Raw genomic sequence first — 13,428 nt, forward strand, 5'->3', positions numbered from 1 at the left:
CATTATTCACAGATTACCCTGGACCCCAAATCACACTAATATGCATGTGCATAGCTGTTACACTAGATCTCATTTTATGTATGTCTTGAAGCTCCACAGAGAGGTTTTTTACAGCTATCTTCTTTGGGTTTGCATGTTTTCCCTATTTTTACAGTAGCATCTAATCTCACAGCACCAAACATTCCTTATATGACTAAACTGGCAGTCAGTAGCATGTTCTTCTTCTGTTTTTGTTGTTTAAAGGTAGCTGGCAAACAACTTACCACCGCTGCCACTTTCTGACAGTAGTAGCACATTACATTTTACCGAGCACTGGTAAAAACAAGGAAAAGTATATTTTAAGACAAAAAAATTAATAAATAAAAAGTTTATAACTAGTAGTTATTTGCAAACTTCGACTTCAGCCATGTTGCTAACTGCTTATCTAATCATGGTTGAGGCTGCAGCTTATCCCAGCTGACACTGGGTGAGAGGCATGGCGCTGGACATCCTGCCTGACCATTAGATGCTTAATACAGAGAGGGCACAGACTGTGATGTGTTGTGAAGCCTTTTTTCAAAAGCACCAGGTAAAGCTGCAACAAGTCTATTCACAACCATCTCAAATCGTCTGCTGGGAGTGTGGTGAGGTTTTTTTGTTTGTTTTGGGGTTTTTTTTAAGAAGAATTGGATTGTTCCCAGTAAATACTGGGTAGAATTATTGAATCAAAGTCCAGAAACTTGCTACTGTCAACATTAGATTTGGCAGAAGTGAGTTACCTGCTGGTTGTGTAAGGTTATCATGGTTTTGGATGCATATGAGTTAAAACCTTTTCACATAGAAATTAACATGTGCTATGCTGAATGCTAGGTTGAGCAAATGACCCCAAATTTGTGTTGCACTGGCTACTGCAACTATATACCACTTTCAAGCATTCATGGCTTGGCTTTTATGTGTATGCACTACTTCCTATCATTCTGGATTTCCATTGGTCCTGCAAATGTATATCAAGCCAGCCATGGTTGGAGTTAAACTGCACTAAATGCTTTGCTATTGTCATGGTCCGGAGTCTGCGACTCCGTGTTTTTGTTTAGTTTATTAATATTCTGTGGTTTTGGTCGCCTTGGGTGTTTGTACTCCTCTGTTTCTTGGTTCATGTTCCTATGTTCTGTGTCCCCCAGTCTGTGTTAAGTTGGTGGGTTATGTCATTGCGTGTATGTGTTTCCTGTTTTATTGTGACGGTCTGCGTCTTATGTGAGTGTTTTCAATTTGCCTCCCTAGTCTCGTCACGTAATCACTCCCAGCTGTGTTCCCCACCTGTGTGTAATCTCCCTGTGTTCTCTGAGTGTATTTTAGTTGTGTCTTCTGTCATGGTAGTCGCTGGTTCGCCTGTGTTGTTTCCCCTCGGTCTCCCTGCGTCTCTCCGTATGTATTTCCCCGGACCTCCCTGCATCCTCGTTTCTGGTTTGTCTTGTTAGTTTACCCAGTTTAGGTTTCCAGTTTCATGTTTTGCCACCATTGCTGTTTGTACTTACCCACCCCTGTAAATAAACACTCACCTGCACCAGAGCTGCCGCCTTTTTGGTCCTTTCTACAACTCTACACGGCTTGCCCCGGCAAACCGTGACAGCTATAGTGAAAAAACATTTTATATGTGGAAGGCCCTTTGGGGTTATCCAAGCCTATGATGAACTTTGCCTCTCTGTCTTTTTATGCTACCTAGTTTTGTCCTGTGACCACACACTCCCACTCCACTCTTTGGCTTTGTGCGTTAATCCAATATTTAGTCAACCAAAAAATGCATGTTGATTCTTTTTAGTGTCCTCTATCACTGCTGTGAGCTCATCTTCCAGAAGTTTTGTTGTTCTCTTGTGGTCCATGGCTATTCCTGACTAAGCCTTCATTTGTGCTAGCATGATGTAAGGGGGGAAATCACAAGGCATGCTCCATAAATTAAAGTCATAGATGAGATGCTTAAAACCTACTTAAGCAAGATTGTTGCTATTTTAATGCCTAGTAAGCACGCCACTGAGAAAGATATTCTAATTAAGCTAAAATATACATGTAAAGGCATTTCTATAAAAGAGGGACCTGATAGAGATGAGACTAGTCTGTGGGACATGAGATGTGTTTTGGCATTTGACTGCTGAGTAATAAGGCTAAATGCCAACAGGCTTTATTAAGGCAGAACCTAGGCTGAGATTTCAGCTTTGGGCATATATACCATTGTGGAAGATTGCAATGAATCACCCCCTCAAATCCCTATCTCACCCCCTCCAGTCTTGTTTTTCACAACAACATGACTGCCAAGGCATCAACCCACCCGAGCTGCTGCACCTTTCTTCTCTTCTGACATAAATTGGCTAAAAAACAAACTACTTCATGGATGTTTTTTCTGTGCCCTCACACACATGCACAAAAACAACCCTCCGCCCCAAATACAAAATCTAATCCTATTTGACTGTGCCATTTTTGGGGACCTGTGGCAGGGCGAGGAAGCAGTAAGCTGCTCTTGTCTTAAGGGCAGCATGTGGAGAGCAAGACACATTAATCACAAGGGCACAAGGAAGGAGCGTGAGAGAAAAGATTGGAGTGTGAGGTGGGTGGTTGAAAGGTTGTATTGGCAGAAATTACCATCACTGCTGTTGTCTTGCACGCTGCAGGCACCTGCGACCAAGATGGAACTGAATTACTATTTGTCCACGCAACATCGGGTTGAGGGTAATCACATCACAGCGGTTCTGTTTAATGAAAACATGCAAGTGATAAGCAAAAACTCCCACAAGATGCATCCATGAAGATGCAAAACAGTTTTCCGCCAGTTCATTGTTTTGTGCATCAACAGTCATGACTTCAGCTGCTTGCAAATGCTAATGAAATTGGCTTTAAATTTGTAATGGCAAGTGAATCCTGAGAGACCAAAGCAATATTAGGGTAAACCGAGCATGTTAGAGTATTCCCTTTAGATTTAGCTGAGTTAACAGTGGAGGTTTGAGGAGCAAAAATGGGTTTTGCAAACCATGCAATAGCAACTGAGGTGTTTAAAAGGGTTTAAAATTACACTTAGATTAATGGACAAATGAACAGACATGCAGATAGGAAACAAAGAAACATGTGCCACTAAGGAAAGATACCTTCGTCTCAAGGGGAGAAAGATTTCAAAAGTCAGAATTGGCAACATTTCCCTTGGGGACTTCTAGTTGACACAAACGCCAGCCAAGGAGCGATTTAATGAAAAGTGAATTCTCTGCAGGGGATTTACCAGGTAAATTTCAAGATCAGTTTCTTTTCAGAATCAGGAATGATTTGCTGATCTGTTGATAACAAAGGGGGGATTACACATACAGCAACAACAATGCAAACATCTGCAAAATCATACCACAGTGCTGATCAAAGCTGTATTATTTAACGATTGTACAGGTAGCAAGTTAACTGAAAATATATGAGAATAACAGACTTTTCTTTCTCAGCTTTTTGATCCAATCATGATCAAGTGATCAGGATTGTGATAAAAATGATCTTTTTCCACTTTTTTCCTTTTATTATTTATCTTCTCTAAAGAAAAAACCCCCACATATGAATCAAACTGTGGTTCTGAACAGCTGTAACACTCCTATTAGTTTGCAAACCTGGATAAACTGAAGCACTGGAAAAATAGTCCCTTTCACTTCATTTATCCCTGCAGTATAGCAGGCCAGAATATCAATGATATCATTATGTTTGATGCTATTTTAAAGAAGATATAATAATTTGGAATACTGGCTGCACAGGTTACCATCTACATGAGATTTTACAGTTGAAAATGATGCACCTCCGTCTCCTGCTAATTTGTCCAGTTACATTTATAGATACACGTTTCTAACTATGGCAGAGTTCCCACAGCAACAGTCAACAAGGCCATCCTGTTAAACTGGAAGGCGCAGCACTGTCACAACATCCATATACGGGAAACATGTTTTCTACCATTGAACATTTTCTTGCTAAATTTGTTTTTAATAAATGCTGAAGAACAGTTTTAATTACGGAGCTGCTTTTTGAAGGTCGCAAATAAATCGAGATACTTTCTAATTATATCTTTTTGTAATCATGTAATTTTGAATGGTTTGTTTATCTTAACAAATTTGAATGAATTTCTTTGGGTGACATGGTCTCTCCGTCTCAAGTTGAAGCACGAAAAAGGTAAAAATAATCTGAATCTTTTGAGATATGAAACCTTTAAAGTTCTGAATACTAAAGCACTGCCTAAAATGAAGACATTAGTCCAAAACATGTTCTTTAAAAACTACCCAAAAACATTCAGCCATCTATTTTCTTAAACTTATTTTCTTAAACCCAACATGTGTACTTTGAGCCAACCACCACACCGCCATCCCATGGCAACCCAAGCCAAAACAGCTGAGGGTCTTCATCAGAAATGCTAAACTGTAGGAGTGTTTATAGTTGGGAAATTATGTTTAGCCAACTGTGTTAAGTGTAACTGGTGACACTCCAGGTATGCCCATTGTTAAACACCCTGCTTGGTCAGTGCATTTACTAATCATGCTCACATTGATAGCTTGCATACACAAGTGGGACAAGGCACTGGTTCTGACATGTGGTTTTTCTTTTGTTTTTAAATAGACAAATACATTAAATGCAGTACTTTACATTTGTTTTTGTTTGCTGCAGACCACCACTTACATCACCATGCCTCTAAGCTGTTGGTGTTTGATCTGCACTGGTCTTTATCTTTTCTTTTTTTCCCTTTCCAGTGATAAAAAGAATCTGGCAAATTCCTGTCTAAACCTATATGTTGCAATAGACCCCATGCTGATATTCAGCTAGAATACAGAAATATCCTGAGACGTTAGTCTGTTAATGTAGAATTATCTAGCTGCCAAATCAGTATTTCCAAACTGTTTTATCAGTCTAAATATATTTCAGCTTTGAGTTAAAGATTTAGGAGTACGACTGTAAAGCCAATGCTTCAGTTATCTCTGTTTGCTAATGCTTACAGTCTAAACGACAGCCGTGGCACACAAACTCTGATACTTTGGTGGTATGGATGCTTTAAGTCCTGCTGATTTCCCCTCTTGACATTTAAAATCATGCAGCCATTCGTTTTAGCCCGAGGTGCTTCGCGGATCAGATGAAAGCTGTTTACAGATTTTCAAAGGTTGTTCAGAACCAAAAGAGATTGCTGAAGATGCCATTTTCCATGTGCTTTGTTCTTCTTCAAAACTCTGCTTGCAGATTTGCCAACATTTGATATCTGGCTTGAGAAAAAAATCTGAGCTATTAAGATCAGCAAATCCCACCGTATGAAAGAAACTAAATATTTTCTGTACTTGCACACAGATCACAGTGACCTGTTGTGTGTCCAGTACAAACATTTCACTAATGGGCTCTCAACTACTCTCACCATGGTGACCACATCGCTCCTGCTGAGTGTAATTCTGGTAGTTGAGTAGTCTGGCTTGATGGACTTCCTTTTTCAGCTCCTTACATGTCAAACCAGGAGAATTATGTGCTTTTTGACTTCTTTCCACCAACAGGAGCAACATTTTTCAAGAGAAACCCTTCACAGATAAAGCAAATAAATGTTAACATTTAAACACTGGAATAAGCTTGTACTTTAATGTCATTGTGCTTGTAACGGAGTGATAAATTCCGAGCATAAACATCAGAGAGACAGCAAACGGTTGCAGTCAGAGCAAATGCAGAATGGAATAAAAGCACACCTTGATGCAAGATGAGGGAAACATGTGAGATGGTCAAAAGGCTCTTGGGCCATGAAACATTTAATTTCCAACATTTCGTGTTTTTTCCCACATCAAACCACTCTCACCAAAAACCATCTATTCCCTTTTCAGTAGGAGCCTCACTCAATACCCCCTGCCTTGCAGTAGCCATGCAAAACTGGGACCATCTGTAGCTTCAGTAATGATGATGGCAGAGAATCCTAGAAAGGCTTTGAAAGCCTTCTCTTTGACTTTGGTGGGCCAAGATTAGCAATCAGGATCCAACTGCTGCTCTTGGAGCATTGCAGTAGCTTTGAAACCTCAAAGGAGCAAAAGAGGGAGTGTCGCTTGTAATCCTCTTGCATCTGGTTTTCTACATTTCTATCTCTGTTACCACATGATAACTTTATAGAAGTCAGAGCAATAATTTTTTTTTTACTATACATGCAACATATTTAAGTCAAGGCAGTCAACAAAGCCCAATTTTATTTTAAAAACATAAATAATGCATTAATGGAAATGTTCTACTGACCCTCGGCTCCAACAATTCAGTTGAAGAACACTTGAAATGAATCAAGCAAAGAATCTCAAGTCTTCATTTCTTCCCAGGACGGGTCCTGAAACCGCAAGGTGATTTGGCAGATTGATGTTCACAGTTTTCTTGGCTTGTGGTAACTTCTAACTCATTTTAATGATGTATTACTGTGTCTCTCAGGTATGGATGAACATGAGGATGTACTCTTTCTCCATAGACTAGTGTGCAGGTAAGTGCCCACAGGTTTCAGTTTCAGTCCAGGTGGGTTTCATTGGTGTGCAAGACTGGGTTTGGCAGGTTTCTCCAAAGGTAAAGCAAGTAGGCACACCAAGAAAGAATCTGTGATAACTGAGGTAAGTATTGAGCATATTTCAACAACAAGAAAACAAGCTTTCATTGCTACGAGGCCTGAGTCTCATTACCGCTCAGTATTGCTCAACAATCCAGCAAGGAATTGAGAGGATGACCAAGGTTATATACTGCAGATGAATATACCGGTAAGTAGAATCAGGTTTAACCCAGACAGACACGATAGACAGAGAAAGCAAATGGGGGAGAGAGAAGGTGGGTCAGGACCTGAGAGGACGGGGGAACTATGACAGGTTTATCGTTTCTCTTTGATCAGGGCTCTGACATGCTTTGTGTGTAGGTGCGAGTGCCTGATATGAGCTGTACAAGTGTACAAGTGATTTGACAGCTGTTTCTGAAAATCTGAGATGCTTTTATGAAAAGTTTCTCTTTTTTTCACCTAATTATGAGAACAAATAAATTTGTGATGCTTTTACATTTCGAAAGCAAAACGTCTGAATAATTCACTAGGGATCGGGATTTTGGACACAACAAATCTTTCATGTTTTGAAAAATGTGTAAAATATTGATGTTCTCCTTGAATCTATGCACAGTCAGAATCCAACAGGAGACATAAATCATGCGCAGAGTTTTCTTCTATTTACAATGCAAAGCAATTTAACGAGAAGTCTTTTTTTTTTTTTGCCACGCATTCATTTACTTTGAAAATGTGTCAGGATGAGCTATTGTGCAATCAAACATCTTTTCTCTGAGATTTACCCCGCTTCCTACCACTTAGTTAAAATGTGCATTTACATTGGATCACATATCTATTAATTTTTTTTTTTTAAGAAGCAGCAAATATTTGCCATGTTTTCAGATATAAAGAACTGAATCAATGTTTTCTCAGTGTATTATAAGATCTACAGCTTGCCAAAATTAAACTGGAAACTTTTCTTATGTCTATTTTTTTTAACATTTTTTAAGACATGTATTTATTTGAACTAATCGGCTAATGTTTTATTACAGTTCTTTTGCCATTTACCAAATTTATAAATACAAAAAATCAGTAGTAGAAGAGTTTGAGGCCTAGCTGTTTTACTTTCATCTGCTACTCCTTCACTAGGATTTGCTACTTTGGATAGATCCACATATTTGATCTGGCACTTTCAGCCTTCCTGATGCAATCCTTCCAGGGACCACAACACTCATAAGTCATGACAGTTTGGATTATGATTGTTATAATTTAATATCTTTCTCTGACACAGATTTAGTTTCCATTTATAGCAGGATAGTAAACATGGCCACATGGATATGTGTACATATGTGCATCCACTATGTCCACATATCCATTCTCTCACGCTTATCCATTTCAGGGTCGCAAGGGGACTGGTGCCTATCCCAGCTACCTGGACAGATTACCAGTCAGACAGACAACCATCCATACCACACTTACACCTATGGGCAATTTACTATCACCAATTAACCTAACCCCACTGTGGGAGGAAGCCAGAGTAGCCGAAGAGAACCCACACACCACACAGGCTCTAACAAGATGGTGGATTCGAACCAGGACCTTCTTGCTGTGAGACAATAATACTAAGCACCGCCCCACCAGCATGCACTGTGTGAGTGGAGAAATTGTTTAGTTACTTTCTTCAAATATTTTAATTGAAATCAGTAGCTTCTCCAGTGACTCTTTCATCCTCTGGATAAAATCAAATTCCAATACCGTGGACTTTAGCAGATGGTGATAGGTCTCGTTTGCTCTGCAGCATCTGTAAACTCAGTCATGTCACGCAACAATCCATTCTACACCTGCTGCAGGTTGTGGTTAGTGTTTAGTTCCCCGTTGATCTCCAGACTAAAAGGAGGACTGGTGTCACCAACTGCATGCCAGACAGTGAGGTAGCAGTTTGTTCAACAGCAGAATGACATCCTCTCTGATATCAAGGACTAACACAACAGCAGCCTGGCCAGCGAGCCACCTGAGGGGAAAACCAAAATATGCAAAGAGCCAAAGCTCACTGGCTTTGTTCTCTTGGATGAATAAATAGCAAAAATTAAAAATGAAATGCTGCAGTGGGGTTCCAAATATATTTGAAGGCCAAGTAATATACATCAGCAGTATGTCCAAGTAAAGTGTTGAAAAAACAGAGGCGGGGGTTTACGACACCAACTCTCTGCCATCTATAATCCAGTTTTGAGTTCCCTTCCCAGACGCCTTAACGCCCACTCACATCCTGGGCCATCTGACCTCAGGAATTCGCATGATAAGGTGGGGCCAGGTTTCACAATGAACACACCCGAAACTCTGGCTGATTGGGACCCACGCCCAGTTTCCCACCTTGGCTCAGGCGATTAGAGGATCATCAGGGGGTCCTTTTGTCCCTCTGTGGGGGGTCACTCCCACTAGGTTTATATCTGGGACTCTCCACCATTTGACCTTAGAACTGAAGAAGCTTCTCGGATGAGAGGTGAAACGTCTTCAAGCAACTTAAAGAAGTCCAGACGCTTTTCTTTGCAAGCTCCTTTGACTGTTGAAAAAACTGCTTTTACCTTCAATTAGTCACCCGACATTCATCCACTTAAGGTTCATGAATTACAGTAGTCTGAATCATTCAGATACTCCCTGATCTCTATTTTCTCTCATCAACTCAGGAATTAGTAGCAAAGACTGTGCCTACGCAGTTCTGCTGCTCTGTCTATAACAGAAGGTTATGCGTAACAGCACAGTGTCCTGTGTGAGTATTGTGCGGGCTACGTGTGATATGCTTTCATTCCAAATTAAAAGTTAGCGTGCCAGGAGGTGGCGGGATCTGGAAAGCAAAGAAATGAAGACACAAAGGTTTGCTTAGAGCATTTAAAGTGGAAAGCCATGGCTGTACAATATATGTTATATCATTATTAAAAACACCAGTGGTGAGTGTTCTATAAGGGGAGAAAATTACATCAAAAGCAACTACATATGACTCTTTTCGAGACCCAGAAAAAGGCTTTACGGGTTCTTCGTAAGACAATGCTGCTCCTAATCCTCTCTTTTACTGTCCATCTATTTCCTTAGTATGCTTCACACAGTTCATATTCTAAAGAATAAGAGTAAATACACAGCAGAGCATCTGTCTACAAATATCTACATTTCAAACTAATTAGATCTGTCTTCTTAAAAAAAAATCTATGATTTTTATTGCTGCATTTACCGCAGAGTTAAAGCCCACAGTGGATGTTTTTATGAGAGTGCAAGGCAGATGAGATTTAGGTTGCATTTGTCATTTGAGCTCATCAAGAAGGGAGCATTTCCTGTGTTTTTCATGGTGTTTTCTCAGAGCGGGGACTTATGGTTGGAGGAACTAATAGAAAAAAATATTTAATACACTTCTGTGAGAAATAACAAAAGGACCGAGACTTAAAATGGTAAATAATTTATAACCATTTCCTTAGGAGTGATGTATTATGTCAGAACAATTCACTGACAAAACTGTCACCAGTGTGAAATGTAAAAAGAAAATTTTGCTCTGCTTCCATTTTTTCTCCAAAGCCCAATCTCCCACAAACTGTCATGTCATCAAGGCCACGAGATCTTCCCTTTTCAAACGCATCTGAAGCAGCAAGTCACAAGATGTCTAAGAAATCCCTTCAAGGAGTGATCTTTTAACTGTGTTGTTGCGACTCACTAAAATCCTTGTCAGCTGCGAGATGCGTGTCAAACATACAAAGTAACAAACCAAGGGTTGTTGGTTATGATGACTAATTATGCATTGCGTAGAAAACGGGTTACCGCTAACTGTGGATCATACAGCCCGTGAAAAAGAAAAAGGAACGATTATGCATTCTCCGTCAGTCACAGTTAAATTCCCTTCATGCATTCAAACAGGTTTTTCTCAGCATTGTGCAGCAATCTTTTGCACAGATTATCTGTAACATCATTTCCCTCCATGTATGACTCTATAATCTTTAGATGCACAACTTAGCAAGTCAGGAATGAAAGTCAGAAAAAATAGAGCCAAGGCAGACAAAGAGCAAGGACAAAGATTGCATGCAGAGGAATATCATTAATCTGACAGTATATGTGGAACAGGTGCTGTGCCTCGCAGAATGAATATAAACCAGGGGTTTTGCTTAATGACCATTCTAATCACTGGATTTCTAATCCAATCTGTCATACCCATCATCCCACAGGATATTGTGATTGAATGTGATTGATTTCAACATCCTGGAATGAGTCTAGGATTACATTAAGAGACAGAAGCAATTGACAGTCTGAAGCCCTGGAAGAAGTCTGGCAGGTTTTAAAATGCTTGGAACAAACCTACCTGCCAAGTACCCTGATAAAGTGCATAGTCAGATTATTGGTGCATTTATCAAAGGTTGGCACATCAACTACTGATAGAATCTAGTTTCTGTTTCCGTTTACTGCACTTGTATTTATGATTTTTTTTTAATCTGCACCATAGGTACTGTAGGCAGCGTATCTACAGAGTAGGATGTACCAAAGTAACGTGTTCCTGTAATCGCATTACATTTGTCAGTAACGCAATAATGTAAATTTAGCCATTACATTACAGCTTAGTTCTTCAGTTATCTGCATGTCAGATGGGTAAAAGGCGGAGGAGGGTCACACACTTCAGCAGCATTTGTAGAGTAATTTTTATTGCACAAAAAGACAAGAGTGTGATGTTAAATTGCAAACTGTGTCCAGAACAGAAACAACGGCATTATATTCCTAATAGAACTTCGGCTCTTTGAAAGTATCTGCACAGAAAGCAATGCTATCAAATATTTTTAGACATAAGTTGTAACAGCCGCCGTTTTCTTTGTGAGCATTTATTACACGCCGTACTGTGGGGAAAAGCCTGTTCTAACGTTTGAGTCTAAGGTTTATTTTTTAGCACTTGGCGGCTCTTTTTTACTTCTCATCCGTAAATAATCTGCTCTTTCACGTGATTCAGTTTATTTTGAAAAGTCTCAACAGGATCTTAAGCTTTATTGCGATGCTGTTACCGTCGTTGTTGCTAACCACAACGCATAAAAACAGGCGCTTGTCCGTCCGTAGTGTGGTTATATTAAATATAAGAGAAAGAGAGAACTTTAAGAAAATTATATAGCCACTACAGTGACCATCAAAAGGATGAAAAAATATTGCCGTAAACAGTTTATTTTGCGACACCACGAAACAAACGATAGCGTAAAATGAAACGATAGACGTTTTTATATCGTCATCCGATATATATCGTTATATCGAACAGCCCTACTAATTGATACTAAACGTTACTATAGAATTAGATGCTCATTTACAACCTTTTTAGACCAGCACAGCCACAACTTCACATACGAAATACACAGCCTCTCTCCTCACTAGCAGCTGAACATGTGAACAGTAGAATCGCATACTTGAAGAAGTATCTTAAAGATTGTCATCCTACTCTTTCTGAAGAATTCAAGAGGTCAGTAAAGCTTCTGTTTCACCAATATCTAAGTATCCAACAGTTATAACGCATCTGTTAACCTTAGCCATTGAACTGTTAGCAACTAACCACATTAGCTGTGTGTGGCGTTATTACTGAGCAGCTATGTCTTCTGCTTTAACTATGTAGTGCTTTGGTCAACAACTGTTGTTTTTAAAAGTGCTATATAAATGAATAAACTTGAAACTGGAATCTATGTCTAACAATAAAACAATAATGCTAATGTTGGAGCTGGGCAGTAGAGTTATCAGTCCTGCTGAACTGTAGTATTAAAAGTAGTGTTATTTTAACATGATAACACAATTACTATGTTTCACAATTACAGATTTCTGTTGACTGAGGCAAAGAAAAGTCTACCAGCAAATAGACAGAAGCAGTGGAATCCTACCTTATTAACTCTATTTGACCAGCAACAAACATATAGTGACAAATCATTAGGAACACAGGAGATAGACAGAACTCTAGTGATATCATGAAAAACCTTATTGTATTAATTAAACTGATAATTTAAAAAGTTTCTATTTTCATCTCACTTTATTTGAATTTTTGAAAGGTATATATTTTTCTATGTTATGTGAGAAAAAGAAAGCTTTAAATGGAAATGTCTCTGGGGATTAAGCTGTTGGCTCACTTAATTAGCACATCTAGTCAGCACTCAGGTGTGTGCAAAATTCCCTTTGGAGTGATACATTACGGCAATCACACAAAAAGAATGCCAACCAAGCCAAGGCATACACAATCACCTCTCCACCACTTAACATAAATACTCCACTTTAAGCAGACCCAGACTCCAACATTGTGAGTCTGTATGTAATAGTGGGGAACCTTTGATGCACTACAGCTATTGCTGTTCAGTGCAGGATGACAAGGTTTACATTCAGTCCAGAGTGAAAAATATAAGAGCATCAAAGTTATCTCTCTCATCGTGATTCAGCGAATTTGTTCTTCCGAGCTGATGCAAACAAAGAGTGCTGCTGCATTGAGAATGAAGATATTTTATATGCAGGCACATTCAACCTGTTAAAAATTGTATGTGACACTTGAAAAAGCCTCTGCTGTAACGATTAATCTGTGCCACAGACGCTGTTGTCTACATCTATTAAAAACACAGCGAGCCTTTGCGCACTGTTGCATTGGATGACATCTTTCTCCAATCCAATAAACACTTGACATTGTTATTAAGTTTGATTGTATTCCCCCGATTGTAAATACAGGGGAAAATCAGTAGAATCGACAGATATTATATGTACTAGATGAATGAATGAATGAATATTCTTTATTGTCATTGTCACAGGTACAATGAAATTGAAAGATGTCTCTGGTCAGTGCAACATCACAAAAGATAAATACTTAAAAACTATAATTAAATACTTAAAAACTATAATGATAGGATATAAAAGATAGAAATACATATAAAATACAGTATTCTCATACCGTAGAT

The sequence above is a fragment of the Aulonocara sp. 'chitande type north' Nkhata Bay genome, linkage group LG9 (assembly GCF_057382095.1).
Source record: "Aulonocara sp. 'chitande type north' Nkhata Bay isolate Kocher_YH1m ecotype deep benthic linkage group LG9, A_spYH_male_GT1.1, whole genome shotgun sequence".
In the NCBI taxonomy this organism is placed as follows: Eukaryota; Metazoa; Chordata; class Actinopteri; order Cichliformes; family Cichlidae; genus Aulonocara; species Aulonocara sp. 'chitande type north' Nkhata Bay.